At 45.2% G+C, this 6,526-nt stretch overlaps 1 pseudogene; it reads left to right on the top strand.

Annotated features, from left to right (window-relative positions):
- The first annotated feature begins 345 nt into the window (after positions 1 to 345).
- On the top strand, positions 346 to 1,085 carry LOC144504656 (peroxiredoxin-1 pseudogene; annotated as a pseudogene).
- Positions 1,086 to 6,526: the final 5,441 nt, after the last annotated feature.

The following is a 6,526-nucleotide window of genomic DNA, read 5'->3' as shown; positions in this document are numbered from 1 at the left end:
CCTACATATTTACCCACTAATCCCTCTAACCTACGCATCTCAGGACACTAAGGGCAATTTTAGCATGGCCAATCAACCTAACCCGCACACCTTTGGACTGTGGGAGGAAACCGGGGCACCCGGAGGAAACCCACGCAGACACGAGGAGAATGTGCAGACTCCACACAGACAGTGACCCAAGCCGGGAATCGAACCCAGGTCCCTGGAGCTGTGAAGCAGCAGTGCTAACCACTGTGCTACCGTGCCGCCCATAATGAGGTGGGGACACCGGGATTCGAACCCTGGTCCTCAGGCTGCCAAGCATGCGCTCTGCCACTGAGCTATGTCCCCACCCCACCCCTATCTACAGGAGCACTGAGCAGACAGGTAACCATTCACAATGGCAGCTGGAAATGCTAAGATTGGCCACCCTGCCCCAGACTTCACTGCCAAGGCAGTGATGCCGAATGGAGAATTCCAGGACCTGACACTGTCCTCTTACAAAGGGAAGTATGTTGTATTTTTCTTCTATCTTCTGGATTTCACCTTTGTCTGCCCGACGGAGATCATAGCATTCAGTGGCCGGGCTGCTGAGTTTCGCAAGATCAACTGTGAAGTAATTGGTGCCTCCACAGATTCTCACTTCAGTCACTTGGCCTGGACTAAGACTGCTCGTAAGCAGGGTGGTATTGGTAGCATGGATATCCCACTGGTTGCTGACCTGACACAGTCCATCTCCAGAGACGATGGCATTCTGAAGGAGGATGAAGGAATTGCTTACAGAGGACTCTTTATAATTGATGAGAAAGGAATTCTGCGGCAGATCACAATCAATGACCTCCCTGTTGGCCGCTCGGTGGATGAGACCCTGAGGCTGGTTCAGGCCTTCCAATTCACTGATAAACATGGAGAAGTTTGCCCTGCTGGCTGGAAGCCCGGCCAAGACGCCATCAAGCCTGATGTGAAAGACAGCAAAAAGTTCTTTGAGAAACAATAGATGGGTCCAACCCCAGTGCTGAGGGTTAAAGGAGAAAATGTTGTATTTTTGTTAATTGCAGGCACGTGTGGAGACCAAATGTAGGTTGTTGCACACTAGGATGCTTTCAGTATTTCAGAGATGATACTTGTTCCTAGATGTGCAACAGATTTTATTCCCAGTGCTTGAGAATGTCTGCTCCCCGCTTCAACTCTGGCTTCCGACTCTTTCTACAGCTTTGAATGTTTCTCTCTGAGTCCACACCCAGGCTTAACCAATCAAGCACAGTGAACGCCAAAAGTAAACGGACGCACATAAGCAAGCACACAACAATTAAGCACTGCAGCCTCCTTCTGCATTGTTTCACTTGACGATTCGATGGGACTGACTGAATCACAGCAAAACAAAGAGAGTGGCCAACCAGAACACAACTCCTTTCCCCGTTAAGCCAACACTGAGCGGGTGCCAACCCCCTATGTCCAACTGTGCTCCGTGTCGATCGAACTGTTTGGATAAGTGAATGGCTGAGTTCTCCGGAGAGCAATGAGAAAGATTGACGCATCTGCCGTTGATTACAGGGGTGGGAGACAACTGCGAGAGTCAGCCAGTTCTCAGACACGATGACCAGTTGTAGTCTCTCCACCCTGTCCCGTAAGAGAGTGTATTTTCCAACTTCAGCAGACACCTCAGGTGCAAAGCTCCCGCCACCATGAAATGGTTATAAAAATGTGCCAGGATCAAATTAGAAACACATTGGTAAGTAATATGGAAATTGTCCACTCGATTTATTGTTCTACCCACTGAGATTATTAATTTTGAGTAATTTAAGATGGCAATGTTGCAATCAAGCCCTGTCTTCTCTCTGCTGTTGGAATAAAGTCAAATGCTTTGGCTTTTTCTCCTGATGCATTAATGATCTTAACTCCTTAACTCCTTTCTACTTTTAGTTAACACACCATTTTGCTCTTTCCTGAGGCGGCACAGTGGTTAGCACTGCTGCCTCACAGCGACAGGGACCCGGGTTCGACTCCCGGCTTGGGTAACTGTCTAATTTTTTTTTAAGTTTCAAAGTTCATTTATTAGTGTCACAAGTCGGCTTACATTAACACTGCAATGAAGCTACTGTGAAAATCCCCCAGTTGCCACACTCCGACTCGGGTACACTGAGGGAGAATTTAGCATGGCCAATGCACCTAACCAGCACGTCTTTCGGACTGTGGGGGGAAACCCACGCAGACATGGGGAGAATGTGCCAACTCCGCAGACAGTGACCCAAGCTGGGAATCGAACCCGGGTCCCTGGCGCAGTGAGGCAACAGTGCTGACCACTGTACCACCGTGCAACCCCTGTCTGGATTCAGCAGCACTGTATTGTTATTGCAGCCACATAATTGATCTTAATTGATGCAGCATTTGCTTTGATCTGAATTAATGCAGGGTTCTGTTGTTTTGTGTTTTCCCCTGGGATATTGCAAAGTGGGGCTTGATTAGGTTGATTGATAGATCCTGTCATATAAAGAACAAAGAACAAAGAAAATTACAGTACAGGAACAGGCCCTTCGGCCCTCCAAGCCTGCACCAACCATGCTGCCCGACTTAACTAAAACCCCCTACCCTTCCGGGGACCATATCCCTCTATTCCCATCCTATTCATGTACTTGTCAAGACGCCCCTTAAAAGTCACTACCGTATCCGCTTCCACTACCTCCCCCGGCAACGAGTTCCAGGCACCCACTACTCTCTGTGTAAAACATTTGACTTGTAGATCTCCTTTAAACCTTGCCCCTCGCACCTTAAACCTATGCCCCCTAGTAATTGACTCTTCTATCCTGGGAAAAGGCTTCTGACTATCCACTCTGTCCATGCCTCTCATAATCTTGTAGACTTCTATCAGGTCGCCCCTCAACCTCCGTCGCTCCAGTGAGAACAAACCAACTTTCTCCAACCTCTCCTCATAGCTAATGCCCTCCAAACCAGGCAACATCCTGGTAAATCTTTTCTGTACCCTCTCCAAAGCCTCCACATCCTTCTGGCAGTGTGGCGACCAGAATTGAACACTATATTCCAAGTGCGGCCTAAATAAGGTTCTATAAAGCTGCAACATGACTTGCCAACTTTTAAACTCAATACCCCAACCGATGAAGGCAAGCATATGCTATATGCCTTCTTGACTACCTTCTCCACCTGCATTGCCACTTTCAGTGACCTGTATACCTGTACACCCAGATCCCTTTGCCTATCAATACTCTTAAGGGTTCTGCCATTTACTGTATATTTCTTATCTGTATTAGACCTTCCAAAATACATTATCTCACATTTGTCCGGATTAAACTCTATCTGCCATCTCGCCACTCAAGTCTCCAACTGATTTATATCCTGCTGTATCCTCTGATGGTCCTCATCGCTATCTGCAAATCCACCAACTTTTGTGTTGTCCGCAAACTTACTAATCAATCCAGTTACATTTTCCTCCAAATCATTTATATATATTACAAACAGCAAAGGTCCCAGCACTGATCCCTGAGGAATGCCACTTGTCACAGCCCTCCATTTAGAAACGCACCCTTCCACTGCTACCCTCTCTGTCTTCTTTGACCGAGCCAGTTTTGTATCCACCTTGCCAGCTCACCTCTGATCCCATGCGACTTCACCTTCTGCACCAGACATATAACTGGATACAGCTAGGCTTTCACAGAGAACTCATTGCAGTCCATTTTTTGGGATCTTTAGCGAGAGATCTCTTTATCTCTTGCTCTGTCTGAAGTGGAGACTGGAATCTGCCAAGAAATAAACTTTCTCTGAGATTCTACTGTTTGGGAGTGGAACTTTCTCTGGAAGTGGCTGCCTGAGAATGAGAAAATAAGTGTCTGTCTGGATCGCTCTCCAGAGGTGTCAAAAGGCTGGAAATCCCATACTTAAGTAAGCATTTTTGGTTTTGTGCGAGCTGGTTCTAAAAAAGGGATCGATGTGTATGAGAGATACTGCTCAATTGGAACAATAGAGATAGCTAGCTGTTAAGAATTAAATGTTTTCAGGATTAAGTATTTTAATTGGTAAAAGTTATGCTAATTCTTTATGTTATATTCTAACTGTTGCTAAATAAAGTTTGTTTTGATCAAACTGCCTCGTGGGTCACTGGAATCATACCTGGAGTGAAACACCTTATGCTCACTGATGCCAAAATCAAAAATAAAAGTCAGAGTTCTAGGCTAACTTCATAAAATACCTTGGAGTTTTAACACACTGCTGCAAAACACAGCACCGCTGATTTCACAATAGCATGCACCAAGTTCAGGAACGCATCAGAGCATAGGACGTCAGATCAGGAGTCGACCATTCTGTCCTTTGAACCTGCTCGGACGTTCAATAAGATCATGTTGATCTGCTTGTGGTATCATCTCCCGCTTTGCCATCTGCTACTCCCCCCTCCTGCCCCCCCACCTCCCCACTATCTCACCTAACAAAAATCTGTCTAACTCCGCCTTGAATAAATTCAATGACCACAGCCTCTGGAGAAAATAATTCTAATGACCAATAATCCAAAACAAAATGTCTCCTCATTTCTATTTGGAGTGGTAGACCTATTGTTAACCTGTGCCCCCTGGTTCTCATCATCCTCCTGCTTCCTATCTATCTATCTATCTATCTATCTATCTATCTATCTATCTATCTATCTATCTATCTATCTATCTATCTATCTATCTATCTATCTATCTATCTATCTATCTATCTATCTATCTATCTGTCTATCTATCTGTCTATCTATCTGTCTATCTGTCTATCTATCTATCTATCTATCTATCTATCTATCTATCTATCTATCTATCTGTCTATCTATCTGTCTATCTGTCTATCTATCTATCTACCTGTCTATCTATCTATCTGTCTGTCTGTCCATTTATATGTCTATCTATCTATCTATCTATCTATCTATCTATCTATCTATCTATCTATCTATCTATCTATCTATCTATCTATCTATCTATCTATCTATCTATCTATCCCACAAACATTCTGACACATTGTGGGAAATGGCTGGTGCTCCTGTTTTCCACCTTCTTCCATTGGGAAAAAGATACAAAAGTCTGAGGTCACGCACCAACCGACTCAAGAACAGCTTCTTCCCTGCTGCCGTCAGACTTTTGAATGGACTTACCTTGCATTAAATTGATCTTTCTCTACACCCTAGCTATGACTGTAACACTACATTCTGCACTCTCTCGTTTCCTTCTCTATGAAAGGTATGCTTTGCCTGTATAGTGCGCAAGAAACAATACTTTTCACTGTATGTTAATACACGTGACAATAATAAATCAAATCAAAATCTTTCAGACTGTGAGAAGAAACTGGAGCACCCGGAGAAAACCTACACAGACACGGGCAGACTCCGCATGGACAGTAACCCCCAAGCCAGGAATCGAACCCGTGCCCCTGGCGCTGTGAGGCAGCAGTGCTAACCACCGTGCCACACGGAGCATCATTGGTTGGTCGTTTGCTGCTGCGTCTTGGCTGGGAGTCACACGTCTTCAGTTAGGAAACAGAAGAAAGAAAAATATGTCATTTCTCTTTTCGTGTTGTGTCCACGTTTTGCCACATTTTTAGTGGGGCTCTTTGATCTTGTCGTTTGACCTGTTCAGTGGGTTCGGTCTGCGCTCCTTTCTGGGGCTGTGAACAATTGGAGCACTTCTGCGCATGTAAAAGTCATATCGACCGGTCAGTATGTGTGGCAGGGCTTGTGCCCTGCGTGGGCTGCCATTGTTCCCAATGGCAGAGAGGACAAGAATCTTGATAAACATCGTACAGCCCATAGTTACCCTCAGGTTTGTGACGGTGTTTCTACAATACAAAAAAAACACAACCGCAACGAAGCATTTTCTTTTTAAAAAAAGTTACGATCCATCCTATGTCATAGCTCTGACAGCACAAGCCTTTTCCTAACCCAGCGCAGAGGTTTCTCTGAACTGCAATTGCCTTGAGGTTCGATTGTGTCGCACAGAATGATACAGAGCACGGGGGAGGCATTCAGCCCATCAAATTTGTGCTGGCCCTCTGGTAGAATTAACCAATTATTCCAGCTCTCCTGCCTCTTTCCACACAACCCTGGAATGTCCTTTTTTCCATCCTGTATTCAAAGAACAAAGAAAATTACAGCACAGGAAGAGGCCCTTCGGCCCTCCAAGCCTGCTCCGACCATGCAGCCCATCTGAACTGAAACCCCCTAAAAGAACAAAGATAATCCGCCCAATTACGACTTGAAAGTTGTTTAAATCTGCTTCACATATCCTTCCAGGCAGTGCATTCCAGATCACAACCGCGTGCTTGGTAAGAAGGGTTTTTCACGCATCACCCCTTGTTCTTTCGTCAGGTATCTTAAGTTAATAACCTCTAGTTACCAAGCTTTGTGCTACTGGAAACAGTTTCTCCTCATTCCCACTTTAACAAAAAGACTTCATGATGTTGAGCGCCTCCATCAAATCTCCCAGCAACCTTTTCAGCCCCAAGGAGAACACCAAGGGTATTATCGGAACATTTCAGAATTGGGTGGGGTGATTATGCCACATGAATTTGCACG

The sequence above is a fragment of the Mustelus asterias genome, chromosome 15, assembly GCF_964213995.1.
Source record: "Mustelus asterias chromosome 15, sMusAst1.hap1.1, whole genome shotgun sequence".
NCBI lineage: Eukaryota > Metazoa > Chordata > Chondrichthyes > Carcharhiniformes > Triakidae > Mustelus > Mustelus asterias.
This window is presented reverse-complemented; position numbering and strand designations above follow the sequence as displayed.